At 54.8% G+C, this 15,505-nt stretch overlaps 1 protein-coding gene, 1 long non-coding RNA gene and 1 pseudogene across 2 annotated transcripts in view; all 3 read right to left on the bottom strand.

Annotated features, from left to right (window-relative positions):
• The window catches only part of LOC135305560 (zinc finger protein 418-like), a 409,899-nt gene that overhangs the window by 336,350 nt on the left and 58,044 nt on the right, over nucleotides 1-15,505 (bottom strand). The window lies entirely within an intron of this gene.
• Nucleotides 6,021-9,094, bottom strand: LOC135305749 (uncharacterized). The gene is made up of 3 exons (XR_010366733.1): nucleotides 8,569-9,094; nucleotides 8,110-8,255; nucleotides 6,021-7,905 (listed from the first exon to the last, which is right to left on the bottom strand). It is a non-coding gene; the product is annotated as an uncharacterized LOC135305749 (long non-coding RNA).
• Nucleotides 9,318-11,498, bottom strand: LOC135305975 (olfactory receptor 14J1-like; annotated as a pseudogene).

Here is a 15,505-nt window from a genome sequence, read left to right as displayed (position 1 = left end):
CCATGGGGCTGGGTATCAGCATGTCATTGTCCAAGATGATAAAGCTGAGTAGCATGACTGTCATGCTGACTATCTCGCCATCTGCGTCCCACAGGAGCTCCACAAGACTTTCAGTCAGGCTCCACATTTTTTTGCTCTATGCGGAAGACAAGTTTGTGAATCACCATCCATCCTGCTGCCACAGGGCTCAGAGGCTAAAGGTCTGTCCCGAAGCACTCAGGCAGCTGAACCGGGAGGCAAGAGAGCTGGGAGCACCTGCCCCAGTTCCCAGAGCCCAGCCAAGCCCAAGAGATGTATTTTCTAGCTCAGCCTCAGGCGCTGCCCCTTTCTCACCATTGAGGGATCGTCAATGATCTCAAAAAGGACCCTGAGTGCCAGGCGACGCCTCTCCCTGCACTCGCTCCGCAGCTGCCTTGACAAGATTTGCTGGAGTCTGCTAGCACCATGTTCACTCAAGTCCAGCAACTCGAGGACCTGAAAGGCACAGGGCAGTGTCAGGGGACCCGGCCGGCAGGAGCCCAGAACCGCACAGGGCTGGGTCCAGGCAGCAGCACAGGGCGCGGGCAGCTGTGGCTATGAGAGGGCAGAGAGCTGGGAGGCAGCTCAGTGAGGCAGCACTGGCCATCAGGCTCACCTCTGCAAGGAACGCCAGGGCAGGCAGCTCCCAGCGTGGCTCCTGGGTGCTGAGCAGCCGGAGCAGGTAGCGAATGATCTGGGAACGCAAGGGGATGGAGACACAGGACATCTCCCTGGCAGGAGAAAAAGTAACCAAGACTGCGGGCTGGGGGATAGACCTCTGCCAGGACTGACTCACAGAGGTCTGGTCTTTCCCCAGCATCCTGCACGGGGCCCTGGGCTATTTGGGAGGCGGCTCCTTATGGGCACCCTCCTCTCCCAGCCTTTTCCACTCTGCTTGGCTGTCCCTCAGTGACAAGGCCCTGTGGTTCATGCCCACAGGGACTGTGTGGGGCTCCCTGGGCACAGTGCACGAATGTCAGAGGCAGCGGGGAGAAGGGGGTCTCACCTGGCCAGCAGACCCACGGCATAGTGGTGGGTGTCAGCACACAGCAGCGTGTCCCAGCCACACTTGCGTTCCATTGCCACCACCACATCCTCGTGCTGCATTCGGCAGAGCAGGGACATCAGGGTCCGCACTGCAAACCTGCGTGCAGAGCAAAGCCCAGGTCACGCTGGAGCACTGGCTCCTGCCCAGGGATGTGGCAGGGACAGGAGGAGTGGGATGGAGAACCTGTTGGGGCTGATGGCAAGGCCGTATTGCTGCTGGCATCCCTTCCAGAAGGTATCGACCTTCTCTGGCATATCCAGAGTGCTGAAGAGGACTTGGAAGAGCAGATGCACAAAGAGGCGGGGGAAATACACCATCACAATACGTGGGATACAGGGCACCTGGAGGATCTTCCACATCACCACAGTTGCCTGCAAAGCCCCCCGAGACAGCGCTCAGTGCCGAGGTGTCCGTGTGGCAGGGCCTGAGCAGGGGAGGGAGAGGCCTGGAGAGAGGCAGGGGGAGCACCGGGCCTGGTGCCCCTGAAGCTGCCCCAAGGCCAGGTTTCAGCCCAGCGCCTGAGGCAGGGAGATGCAGTGGGGGAAGGAGGATGGAGAGCTGCTGGAGAGGCGGCTTTGGGGCCAGCAAAGGCCAGTTGCAGAAACTCACAGCCAGGACAAAGACACCCGTTTTGTCCCCATCCGAGGTGCACGTGCTGTGCTCGGGCCATCTCCTCAGCACATCCAGGAGTATCAGCAGCGCAGGCTCCGCAGTCCTGGACGAGCACATGATGCTGTTCCACATGGTCAACACAGCTCTGTGGGGTTAGAGCTCTGTCTCAGGGGGGGCTCAGACACAGCACCATGGCTTGGGCAGCAGTGGGGACCTGAACTGGCTGCCAGCTCTGCCTCTGCCCACTGTCCCTGGCCAGCAGCAGCCAGGCAGCCCAGCCCTGTGGGGACAGGCCCCTGAGGGGCAGCGAGGGGGCATGGCAGCAGGCTCGGGGACTGACGTGCCAGGGTGGCAAAGGGAGCAGCCAGAGAGCCCTGGAAGTCTCTGTTGGTCAGACACCTGGGAGAGGCTGGACAGGCTGATGGGCTGGGGAGCCCTGAGCCCTCTGGGCAGGTGGGCCCATACCTGTCACAGGACGGGGCCACACGCAGGAGCGTCATGACTACATCAGCTGGCTGTGCTTTGGTGAGATACAGCAGGGTCCTGTTCAGCCGGTGCTCTACAAACTGATTGGCCATGAGCCACTGGTGGATGTACCTCACCATGGCGGGCACCTGGAGAAGGCACAGGGAGACTTGGAAAGCTGCCAGAGGGAGGAATGTTGCCAGCTTCCCCAGGGAAGTGCTTCCCTTCTCACCACACTGCCATGGCCTCAAAGGCGTCCAGCGACCAGCGGGTGTGGCTTGGGAGGCCAAGCACTTCCTGGGAGGATCAAAACCTGGCCACAGGCTGCTTACTTGCTTTGGATTGCAAAACCCCTCCTGTACGAGCATGCTCAGCAGGGCAGCACTGGTCTTGGTTTTGAAGATGTTCGAATATGCTCTGAACCCAGTGCCCATGGTGCTGGTCTCTTCCTGCCGAATTCGCTTGATGAATTTGCAGACCAGCTATAGGAGAAGGGCAAGAAGCCAGGGATGTTCCACAGAATGCTCCAAGCGTGGTGACAGCAGGCCCAGCCCAGGTGGGGATGGCTGCAGGTACCTGCGCTGTTCTGCGGAAGCGGCCACGGGCAGGGTCCTGCTCTTGTGTCTGCCCCACGGCTGCATCTGGCAAAGAGCGAGCACAGCCAGAGCTGAGGGGCTGCGGGAGAGGCCAGAGAACACAACCCAGCCCTGCGCTCTCCAGGCAGGGACAGCCCTGGGATGCCCCAGGGGATGGAGCATGGCTGCTGTGGGGTGTCTGCCTGGCCCCTCTTCTGTCCTGTCCATGGGCATGTCCCCAGGGGATGGAATGGGATGGGATGGGATGGGATGGGATGGGATGGGATGGGATGGGATGGGATGGGATGGGATGCCACGGGATGCCACGGGATGCCAAGCTGGTTGCAGGCACCAGTCCTCTGGCCCAGCTCTGCCACTCACCCTCCTGTGGCAGCTCGAGTGGCACCACCTCTTCAGTCTCCTGTGCTGGGGCAGCTCCAGGGCCTTCTTCCTCCTCCTCCACCCAGGCCAGCTTGGGCACTTTTGGGGGTCTCTGCTCCATGTCAGTGACTGGATTTGTGGCTGCTTGCAGGAGAGATGCCTCGGAAAACCTCAGAGTCAGCAAGTCCTGCAGTCGTGCCTGGAAGGCACCTTCAAGAGAGAAGCCTCAGGAAGGCTGCAGGACAGCAAGTCCTGCACTCTGGTCTCTAGGGCTCCTGCCACAAGGACAGGAGACTCCTGTCAAGGATTTTGGTCTGGCCTCGAGGGCACCGGCGGCAGGGATGGGAGATGCCTCCAGGACACCAAGTCCCACGGTCTGCCCTCGAGGGCACCTGCAGAAGAGAAGCCTCGGGAAGGCCAGGGCCCAGCAAGTCCTGTGGTTTGGCCTCGAGGTCAGCTGCAGAAATAACGTCTCGGAAAGCCTCCGGGTCAGACACGAACGAGTGTGCTGTGCAGGGGCTCCTCACAGCACCGCTCTGTCCCGTCCTGTCCCGTTGTGTGCTCCGAGCACTGTGGCGTGGTCTTGCCACCTCCAGCTCCTATGTCACCACGTGTCACAAAGAGCTCTTGGACACCCGTTCCATGCCACGGTGACCATGCTGCACTGTGTCACAAAGGGCCCCTGCGCACACCGCCCCCTGCCCTGGGGCCACCCCCAGCCCACCCAAAGTGGCCCCGGTTGGAAGGAATCCCTGGTCCCAAGTGTCTAATGCAGCCCGACAGAGTCTTTAGGAATGGCTCAAACCATCAGCAAACACTGCCCTGCTCTGTGGGCTCAGGGCAGCAGAAGGAGTCCCCAGGGCTGCCGACACAGCCATGCTGGGAAGGGCACGGGGCCTTCCACAGAAGCTGGCACGGCCTCCCTGGGACACGTCCCGGCTGCTGGCCATCCTAAACCCGCAGATGTGACCCAGACAAGGAGTGTGTGGGCCAGGGCACAAATGCTGCTCTGACCCCTGGAGCCAGGGGAGCACTGACATCAGCAGGTGTGGCAGAGTCCCTGCCCAAGCATACTTGCTACCCCCTGAGCCCTGGCAGTGCTGCTGTCCCTCTCCTGCCCCAGAGACCTGTGCCCCCGGGGGGCTTCTGTGCCTGGGGCAGCCAAAGCCCATGTGCACTGGGGGCTGTGCTCCTTCCTGCAGGGGCTGTTGGCAGGAGCACTCGGAACAACTGCTGGCAACACTTGGTCTCAATCAGAAGCCCTACATCCTGAAATTATTTTTCTTATTGAAGTAATTTCCTTCAGCACAAAAACACCTTAGTGGGGTAGGCACAGAAGAATCTGGCATTTAACAAGCCTCACTTCAGGAAAGCTTTACTTCCCGTTGCTCAACTCAAGTAGTTCCAAAAAGTTGCAAACTTCCCAAATTGATTGGGATGACCTGAGAAGGTGAAGAATTGGAATTTTGCTTCCCATCTCAAAGCATCAACTCATTTGCATTAACCTCATCCACTGAGAGTCACTTGACAGAACATAACACTACACAGAGGCAAAAAAAAGGGCCATTCTTTGGTTTGCAAACATCCTTTTCTGTGAAAGGATGATATTATCCAAATTCTCTTAAGGAATAAAAGCTCTCAAGAAATGAAAGTCCACTGAGTGTTACAAAAGTAGCCCAAACAAATGAGTAGATGGCAAAAGGGCTAATCCTCCCCCTGGTACAGTTATCTCAGTGGCCAGTAAAATACAGCTCTCCCCTCTTGTTCCCTGCAGGAGAATCAGGACCATGAAGAGGAAAAGTCACAGATAGTCTTTCTGCCCTCTGTAACCAAAGCTGTGCCAAGCCACAGATGCTGCCTTCAAACTGACTCAAATTCCAGCCAAGACCTCTCACCTTCCAGAGAACGCCTTCTCCAACACCCCCCCAACACCAACTCCCCAAACTCCCCCACAGAAGCTGTTAACACCCCGCCAGGACCCCCAGCTGTCCCCGTCCCTCTGAAGAGCTTTCCCACCCTCCAGCAGATGCCCTGGTTCCCTGCACGTGCTGTGGGATGGCCCTCAGGAGGATCTGCTCCAAGGCCTTCCCCGGTGGCAGCTCAGCTGCCAGGCCTGTGGTTCCTGGATCACCCTTCCCACCGAGCCTTCCTGTGCACGGCTGTTCCTTTGGCACCTTTGCTCAGCTCGGACTTCTCCACTTAACCAGGACTGCTGGTCAAGGATCCAGAGCAGCCTGGCAAGCTCTTTCTCCAGCTCCCTCTTTACTCTCAGGGCAGGTAGAACATTCCACAGGAAAGCAACAGGTGCCACAGGGAGCAGGCAGCCTCAGGCACCTTTGGCAATGAAACAAGGCCTTTGTTTGACATAAGTAAGCACAAGGCATTCACATTAGTAAACAAGTAATTAGCACAGACAGACATAAGTACTTAGCACCAATTAGCATAAGAAAAACCTGGCTGGCCTAACTTGACATGAAAGTGACTTGGGAAAAAGCTTTAGACATAGTCTACCAGAAGAACTAAGGGGAAATACAGAATCAGCCCAGTGCAGAGACGGCATGAGGAAGACTTTGTGCTTTTTAGGGCATCAAGACTGCTTCTGGCCAGTATCTGGACATCAGCTTCAAGTATAGGAATCTGACACAGTGTATTTTGAACCCCCTGCCAATCAAATCATCTCAGCAGCATAAAGATGGATGGTGTGTTTGATGCAATTCCTACATCAACCCACTGAAATTTATACGTGGCAGAGAAATATTTTAGTGGGGGGCAGACTCCTGCCCTCCTGCCAGGGCCAATTTCTTTGAATGAGGGAGACCCCTGCCAGTAAAAGGGCCAATTTCTTTGAATGAGGGAGACCCCTCAGGACTGCTGTTTCCTGAGGGAACACCGTTGGCCTTGACATGTAGGCACCTGCACAAGCTTAAAATCAGCTGCCTCAGCTTCCAAGACCTCTCTTGGCCAGCATCCTGATGTGGATGCAGGACTGCTGCGAGGCACTGCTGGGACCCAGCGGGACAGGACCGGCTGTCTCGTGTCCACGTAGCACCCTCTGACACAGCCAGGGTCATCCCAAAACCAGACAAACGCTCATGAGTCAGCAGAGGGGAGCAAGGAGCACTGGGCTCCTCTCAGGGTATCTCAGCTGGGCTTGCTCCACAACACGGCCCCAGTTTAAAGCCTGCTGATGCCCAGCTGCCAGAAATGCCTACCTTGTTCTCTCCAAGATGCACAGGGAGAGCCAATGAGCAGGACACCTGGGGAGGCAAAGCTTCCAAGCCTTTTCTGAGGCCAGGGACACACCAAGACTTGCCATGCTGCCTGACCCACCCAGCCCAGCTCTGTGCTGGCCCTGGGCCACAGCAGCTTCCACCAAGCTAGAGGCAAATGCATCTTGCCAAGAGTTGAAACACAGCAGACAGGGAAGATGTGAAAAGTGTGTGCATAAAGACTTTTAATTCACAGATCTCAGAGAGTTTTGGAGCTTGTGGCTGGACAGAGATTCTCCTGCTCACACCTCTGTCCAAAGTGGGGGAAGACACCCTGCTGCAGGTGCTTGGCTTGGTCTCCACAGGTCCAGGCAGATGCCAAACCCGCTATTCACTGCCCTGCCCCTCTGCCAAGTGCAACAGGCCTCAAGGACTGAAAGGAGCACAGAGAGCCAAAAGGGACACTTTTACCTACCTCACTGGGAGCTCCCTGGGAAGCACTTTCCTTGAGAAGCAAGCCCCTTTCCTCCAAAGGCATTTCCCCAAATGTGTAGCTTTCCTGGGGAACACCTTTAGAAAAGCTGGCAAGGCTGAATGACTTCAGGTCCTTTCAGGACAGGCACTCCAGCTCTAGCTCGTATTCCCCAAGTCAGTTTCCAGGTGGAGGTTCAGGCGTGCAGCCCCAGGCCCTCTACAAACACAGGCTGCTCGCTGCCTCTTCAGCTGCCTCAACTCCTGCCTGTGGTCACAGCAGCAAAACCAGGCTTTTCCAGCCAGACACCAGAGCCCTGTCCCCGCAGGATGCTCTTGCCAGCACCTTCCAGGACTCTCCACTGTGCACACAGTGCTTTTCATGCCTGCACCCAACAGGCTTTGGAACAGAGAGCACAACCTAGCTGGCTCTGCCAGCATCACACCCCAAACACAGGCGGAGGAAGAAGCAGCAGGGGTTATTTGGCGGCCATGCCCCAGAGAAACTGGAAGGGTGCCCTCCCTCTGGTCTCACTTGCTTAGATTTCTGACTGGGTCTGAGGCTGGGGCTGCCATTCCTCAGCTGTGGGGACCAGAACCACACCCAAGATCCCAGCACTGTCTGACAGGGCTCCGGGCACTGGCACGGTTGCACTTCTGAATCTTGGGCACCGTGCTGCTGCTTCATTTGCTCTTAGGCACACCCAAAGCTCTCTGTTAAGCCCAGATGGTCTCTGGTTCTGCCCTCTTCCTGATCCTGTGAAGGGATGGAGCACTGCTGTGCTTTCAGGAAGCTGTTCTTGAAACCGTCCAGCATTTCCAAGCTCCTTTGCCCTCTGTGGATGCTTGCCATGGAATCCCTCACAGCTGGGTTCAGAGCATCCTCAGGTTGGCTCTTCCAAAGTCCAGGGGCTCCAGGGTGCTCAGCAAGATCTGTAACTGCACAGTGTTGTGGAACTGGACCTTCAGCACAGGGACCATTCCAGCCTGATCTGCCCTCGTTCCTCTGTGTCTGTGCACAAAACACGGCGTGGAAGAGAACAGCAGGAGGGGCCTGTGTGTCCCAGGGCTCTGGATTTGCATCGCATCAGTTCCACAGAGATGCAGGCAAAGCGAGGAAGCCAAACTGTTTATTAATGGAAGGTGAAGCAAAGGGGTGAGCTGGGAGGGAAGAAAGGGGATGGGCAGGGTCTGAGGGCTGGAGGGAGGCAGCTGTCAGCAGGGAGGGAGAAGGCAGGAGCTATGGGAGCTTCCCACAGGCTCAGCTGTGCCAGTCATCAGCTGTGCCTGGAGCTCCAGCTGGTCTCCTCTGGTCCTCAGGTGGTCTCACCTTCCAAGGGATCTGGAGATCTTAAAGAGACACAGGCTCTTCTGAGCCAGCAAATGAAAGTAGTTCTGCAGCTCTTCCCTGGAACATCACCTGAACAAATATGCTTATGTGGGAGGGGCTGTTGTTTTCACTCAGAGCTTGAGGGGCTGGAAGAGAGAGGAACAGAGCCACTGTCAGAACCTGGATCATCAGGAATCCAAGGAGACCTTCCTGCCAGGGCCATCCCACCCAGCTCTTGCCATGCCCACAAGACAAGAGCAGCCAAAGGGATCAGCTGCAAGGTGCTGGCCATGAATCCCCTCACCCATGTCCCTAAAATCTCTGTGTGCTCTGCCCACACCACCCCTTGTCCACAAAAGGAGCAAAGCCCACCGCAGCCGGGGCAGGGATTGCAGCTCCCTGCCCAGGCATTGCAGCTCACCCAGCCAGCCCCACTGACAGCCCACTGCCCTCACTCACCCTCACAGAGGGCCTGGAGCTCTTCCTTCTGCCCCATCAGCAGCACCCCGACATCCCTGGGAACACAGGCTAACCATAGCTAAGGCTGCTGTGGCTGTTATCCAGTTTGCTTTATGGTTAATAAGGTGAGGATTTAATGGATCTTTAACTTCCACTGCAAGGCAGACACATGGATTCAGAGCTATCACATGCTAACTATGTGGTTTTGGGGTTACTTTAAAAATGATACGTACTGTGACAAAATGATACCAAGGCAAATTTTCTCCCAACCTGTCATAGGTTAAGAAGGAAGTGAGTTTTTTGGGAGGTTGTGGTCAAACCAATCAGTGCTTGGATTGGAATATTGGCACCTGGTTTGGCCACTGAAGGTGTGGACCGCCTCTGAGAATACAGGGAGTTAAAAGCAAGAACTCCCAGGAGAGCTCTCTCTTGGTCCCAGTCAGTGGAGGAGCTCAGAGTTCCCCAGCCCAGCTGGGGCTGGCTGGGGGAGGGAAGCCATGCGGCCGGGTGAGGTAGGCCGGAGCCTTGGGCAGAGGAGGGGGGTGAAGGCCTTGCAAGATGGAAGGGTGGAGGAGCCTGAGAAGCATCGGGCCCCCCTCCTACCCCCCTGGAGAGAGATAGAGAGAGAGAGCCGGTGCCTGTGCTGCCTTGAAATTCGGTATCATGGACTGGCATCATGGCCAGCAGCTGTGGGAGTCCTGGGCAGACAGACGCAAAGATTTTAACCCCTTGGAAGAATAATGGAAACCTTACAAATACTGATCGTCCTGAATCAGAATGAGGAGAGAGAGAGAGAGATGAAGCATGATGAAATGGGCAAGTGCGAGCAAAGTTGGAAGAGGTGAGAAGAGTCCTGGGTGGGAAGAGATGATGGAGTGGCCTTGAGCTGGACTCTTTCTTGTATGGCCATGGATGGACCCATGTTTTTCCTGTGACCCGGAGACTGTATTTAGGGAGAGGCAGCACCTTGGAGTCAAGAGTGAAGCAGTGGCGAGAACAGAGATGGGTGAGGAGGGTGTGAGATGCCCTCTGTCCTCAGAGAGGGTTTGAGATCTCTGTTCACGAGGCCCCTCAGCCCCAGGGGGTGAAATCTGGGGGGACTGATGTCCCAAAGTTGAGAGACTGCTGCTTTTGGAACTGGGTGGAGCATCCTTAAACATGGAACCCTAAAAGCAGTCCTGGCCCGTGTCCAGTGGTGAGAGCACTGGACATGAGGGGAGAAGTCGCGAGGGCCGATGTTCTCTGGGTGGTGCCATGAGTGGCACGGAAACACAGGAGGTTTCAATTGTGTTTCTGGGGGAAGCTTGTGGTGCAAGGGGGGACTCCTCTCTTCCTGATGGATTTGAGGGTTGATTATTTGAGGGTTGATGATGGACTGAAAGTTGATTATGTGAGAGATTGGTGACAGGGTGAAAATCTATGATGTTATTTCATTCTGTGGAGAAAATGGAGGGGAGGAGGAGGAATGTATTTGGAGGGTTTTCATTCTTAGCTTTGTGTGTGTGTTCCTTTTTAGATATTGTAATTAATAAAGTGTTGTGTTTTTTCCTCCATCCCCAAGTAAGAGCCTGCTCTGTTCTGTTTCCGGGTCACATCTCCCAGTAACCATTTTAGAAATACACCTTTCATAGAGGCCCTGGCCCTGTGCCAGAGTCAAACCATAACAGCCACTAAGAGCACTGACCCTCATTGAAACAGTGTGTGGCCACAGGGAAGGTGGAGAGAAACAAAATGGAAAATGGCACAAACAATAGGTTTACATTGTGGACAATATTAAAAACCTAAAATGCAGGGGAAAAAAGAACAAATGCATAACCAAACCCAAAAGAATTATCAAAGATTATTTATATTACAAATTATTTATATTATATAGCTCGTCTCTGCTGTAGCCCTAGCACTGCCACCCCCAGGACTGTGCCCGGCCCCGAGAGCACTCAGGCCTTGCAGCAACACCAGGGCCACCAGGGCAGCGGGGCAGGGCCACGGCAGCAGCACTGCCAACACCAAGTGCTGCTGCTGCTGCTGGGCACAGCTGCTGTGCCAGCACTGATCTGCCCCAGCTCTGCACACAGACATTGCTGCTGCAGCTCCAGAGAAGGCAGCAAAAGGGCATCTCTGCAGAAAACTCTGCTGGGAGATCCTTTAATTAATTTAAAGGCATTGAGAGCGCAACCCCTCACTGACTCAGTGTGTGGACACAGGGAAGGTGGAGAGAAGGAAAATGAGAAATGGCACAAACAATGACATTTTTTTATGGACAATATCAAAAAAGTAAAACAAAGAAAAGCATCTCCACACGGAAATCAAGAAGAAGTATCAAAGATGACTTTTATTACAAGTGATTGGCAGAATTTGGCCAGCAGTTTAATGTTTCTGAAATCATCCAGTCATCAGTTTCCTCACTGCAGCCTTGAGCTCCTGGTTCCTCAGGCTGTAGATGAGGGGGTTCACGGCTGGAGGCACCACCGAGTACAGAACTGACACCAACAGATCCAGGGATGGGGAGGAGATCGAGGGAGGCTTCAGGTAGGCAAATACTGCAGTGCTGAGGAACAGAGAGACCACGGCCAGGTGAGGGAGGCAGGTGGAAAAGGCTTTGTACCATCCCTGCTCAGAGGGGATCCTCAGCACAGCCCTGAAGATCTGCACATAGGAGAAAACAATGAACACAAAACAACCAAATGCTAAACAAGCACTAAAAGCAATTAACCCAAGTTCCCTGAAGTAGTATTTGGAGCAGGAGAGTTTGAGGATGTGTGGGATTTCACAGAAGAACTGGCCCAGGACATTGCCATGGCACAGGGGCAGGGAAAATGTATTGGCCGTGTGCAGCAGTGAATAGAGAAAGGCACTGGCCAGGCAGCTGCTGCCATGTGGGCACAAGCTCTGCTGCCCAGGAGGGTCCCGTAGTGCAGGGGTTTCCAGATGGACACGTAGCGGTCGTAGCACATGATGGTCAGCAGGAAATACTCTGCTGAGATGAAGAAAAAAAAGAAGAAGAGCTGTGCAGCACATCCTGTGTAGGAGATGGTGCTGGTGTCCCAGAGGGAATTGTGCATGGCTTTGGGGACAGTGGTGCAGATGGAGCCCAGGTCGCTGAGGGCCAGGTTGAGCAGGAAGAAGAACATGGGCGTGTGCAGGTGGTGGCCGCAGGCTATGGCGCTGATGATGAGGCCATTGCCCAGGAGGGCAGGCAGGGAGATGCCCAGCAAGAGGCAGAAGTGCAGGAGCTGCAGCTGCCGCGTGTCTGCCAATGCCAGCAGGAGGAAGTGGCTGATGGAGCTGCTGTTGGACATTTGCTGTGGCTGCACATGGGGATCTGGTCATGGAGAAAAAGACAGTGAAGAGTTAGAGGAGATACCTGCAATCAAAATCAAAGGCATTTCCTGTACATCCTGCCCTGGAACACAAGCATCCCTTTGTATCCAGGAGTTCTGGAGGTTTTCTTGTAAGCTCCCCTGTATCTTTGCTGCTGTTCGTGGATATCAGAAACCCTCAGGTTTCTGCTACCCTCAAGGAGAACAGAGCAAGTTTTGTGAGGCAAAGTGATGAGTGGAGAGTGAGAGGAAATGGTCTGTCCTTCTGACCTGTTGAGAATTTCTCACAGCTTTGACCTTTCTCAGGTGGAGGTTGATCACCTTCCCATGTTTCCCCTAAAATATCACCAGGTACTGCTGAGAGCAGATGGATCCACGACAACCCAGCTCCACATTTGTAGCCAAGGACTCACTATGCTCATTTTACCAACACAACAGCATTTTCAGTGCCAGAACACCTCTGCCTTTCCCCATTAATCTTATCACTCAGAGATGCTCTAGGACAGGTTTGCACCCTGGATTGAAGCTCCCAGCTTGGACTGAAATCTCAGAGAGACTTCCAAGTGTCCTTATGCTGGCATTGGATGAAGGGAGTTTCAGCTCCTTCCCTGGCTGCACTGACAGCATTGCCCAGAGCCGGGCACTGGGCACAGCATCACCCTGAGCCAGCTGTGCCCCCTCCCAGAGCCCCCAGGGCCGGACAGCTGCTCCCAGCCCTGTGCTCTGCAGAGGGAACTGGGCCCGGGGCTGCAGAGCTGCCCCACGGCTCTGCTGCAGCTCTGCCTGCACAGGAGGGGCTTCACGCCTTGGAGCCCCGGCCCTGAGGGCAGAGGCTTGGCTGGGGGACAGGAGGGAGGGGGCTTGTTCAGAGGGAGGGGCTGCACTGGAAGGGCTCCTGTGGACATCTCTAAGCTCTCCCTGCCACAGCATTGCTGGGATTTGTTTTCTCTCCTTCCCTGATCTTCTCTCTGCTTCCTGGAGATTTTCCTCCTGCAGGTGTTTCCCTGTGCCTGATCTCTCTGTGCCAGCATTCAAAGACCCCAAATCTCTGTGCACTCTCCTTGGCCTGACAGAACCCTGCCTTTTTGGAGGGCACTGGCTGGGGGCAGGTTCTGTTTGCAGCTTGGAGAAAGGACAGCTCAGACTGAGCCTGATGGGTCCAGCAAGGGTGATGCTGCTGCTGTCCATGAGCAGTGTGGCTGAAAGCACATTAGGGATCTCCTGTGAACCTATTGATCACTAAAACAAACAGTTCAGATGTCTTAGGCACTTGTCAAAATTAATAATTAATAATTAATTATCGTCCTTTATTGTTTATCCCATCTCCCTGCCATTCTCTAATAGTAGGAACTTGAATACAAAACCTTTGGAAATTTCCTCATTATTATAAAAATCCTGTTCTTGGAAATATTCTATGACTGATCAGAAGCCCTCAGCATGTCAGAGTTTCATGGGCATTTCACCTCCCCTGCACCAGAAATACTCAGAGAATGTACTCACAGGGTCTGCAGGCATTGGGATGTTCCAGCTTTAGGAGATGGCTCCAGGAGCTGCAGCTGCATTGTCCTGCAGCCAGAAGTTCCTGTGCCAAGGGCTGGCAGTGATTCTGCCCCAGGCACTTCTCAGCACCTTCCCAGCCCTGACTGATTGAAGCTCTCTGTGCCTCTGGGCTGTGCCCAGGGTGGCTGCAGGCAGTGCCCCAGCCCTGCTGGGCTGGCAGAAGAGCTGCTCATCAAGAGAAATGTGCTTTTGAAGCTCTTCTTGCTTACCAGGAGCTGCCTCTGTGCCAGGAGCCCAGCCCAGCTCAGCAGCACAGACACAGCACCAGGACTTTAATGACCCTCTGGGGCTTTGTGCTCAGGCCCTGAACATCAGTCCCCGAGAGGCAGCTGAAGAAACCTCTCCAGAACTGCAAGTCAGAATCCAACTCCAAACTTTCTTGGACTTTTAATGGGTCCCACTGAGGGACACAACTGAGAAAGTGTCCCCAGGCCCCAGGCAGAGCAGAGAACTGGAGGCACTGATGACAGGTGGGGACAAAGAGAAGCCAAGTCTTGGTGGCCTGGGGCACAGCAGCAGGGTCTGTGCCAGCAAGGGCTGGGAGGAGACACCTTGTCCTGAGGCCCTGGGGCCTCCTGGCACAGCCCCAGCCAGGCTGGGCACTGTCAGCCCCTTGTCCTGCCCTCAGCATCCCCCCCTAGCCCACATCCCAGTGGCCTCAGGGATCTGCTGGAAGGAGTCCCTGGGGAGCCTTGCTCAGCAACGGCCCTGGGGGTTCCTGAATGCTCCCAGGGACTGCAGGTTTTTCAAAAGACTTTGGGTTTGGCTTTTACCTTGGAGTCTCTGAGAGTTTTGTGCAATCATGGCCTTCAATTATCTGCTTTAATTAGTCCCTGGAGAGGCTTTGTCAGAAACAACACTCAGTGGGGCTCATTAATGCTTTGAGAAACTCAAGGTGTTTAAGCTACTTTGGATTTTCCTTTCCCCGCTGAGTCTCTGAGAGGTTTTTGTGCCATCCTGGCCACCAATTCACTCCTCCAAGGAGTCCATGAGGATCCTGTCTTGGAGAGGGACCTCAGTGGGACCCATTCATGCCTTGACACACTTTGGGGTTTTCTTCTGACTTTGACTCCTGGACAGGTTTGTACAATCTCCTCTCAGGTCCTGAGGTTCCAGGGCTCAGCTCCAAATGCACCATAGGGCTCATTAGGATCAAGCAAGTCCTGACAAACCATGGCTCTGCCTTGATTTCACCTCTGCTCTAATGCAGTTCATTAGGAGGGTTTCCTTTTTCAGTTATGGAGAAATATTTCAAAGAGCTTCTAGCAAGTATGAATTCCTATTTTAAGGGTGTCTTTTATTGCTGTTCTTATTACACAAGAGGTGATTGCAGCATTCAGTGACTGATATTGATCCAGCAGGGACTCTCCTAAGGAGCTCTGGCCTGCTCAGAGAAGCTGTGCCTTGAGCTCTGACGCAGCGTGGACAACCTTGCTCCACATTCCCCAAGCCCATTTTGTCTCTCCTCACTCACCTGGGACCTGCTTTGCTCAGAGAACTGGCTGTACACAGCCAAAGAGGGGTCATCTTCTTTTGTATTTTGAACCAATCTAAAACTCCTGAGTTTCCCCATTGAAAACAGACATCCTCCTCAAGTGTGTGCCAAGCCCAAGCTGCCACCAAGGAGGTTCCCCTTCCCTAAGGCAGAACCCTGCAAGGAATATTTTAGACACACAGGAAGTTCTGCAATAAACACAAATCCGGAGTTTGTTCAGGGCAGAGTTAGACCAACTCCTGACGGACAGACCAGCTTTGAACTCCTTGCAGCTGAAAGCTCCGAGTTGGGAGGTGTGGGAGAGATCCAGGCGTGAGGGAAGGGAAATGCAGAGCACCCAGCAAGTGCTTCTGTGCAGACAGGCTGTGGGGAAGGGCACTGCAGGCCTGCCCTGGGCCAGCTGGGAGGGTGGATCATCATCCCAGTCTGCACTGGGCCATTGCAAGACACTGTTGGATGGACACTGCACCGGCCCCAGCGCGCCAGCCCCTTGCTCAGGGCTGGTGTCACTGCCCAGAGCCAGAGGGGATCCCTGGCTGGGGGCTTGTGCCATGGCCACCTGCCC

The sequence above is a fragment of the Passer domesticus genome, chromosome 8, assembly GCF_036417665.1.
Source record: "Passer domesticus isolate bPasDom1 chromosome 8, bPasDom1.hap1, whole genome shotgun sequence".
Taxonomy (NCBI): Eukaryota; Metazoa; Chordata; class Aves; order Passeriformes; family Passeridae; genus Passer; species Passer domesticus.
The sequence above is the reverse complement of the archived record's forward strand: the minus strand, read 5'-3'. Positions and strand labels throughout refer to the sequence as shown.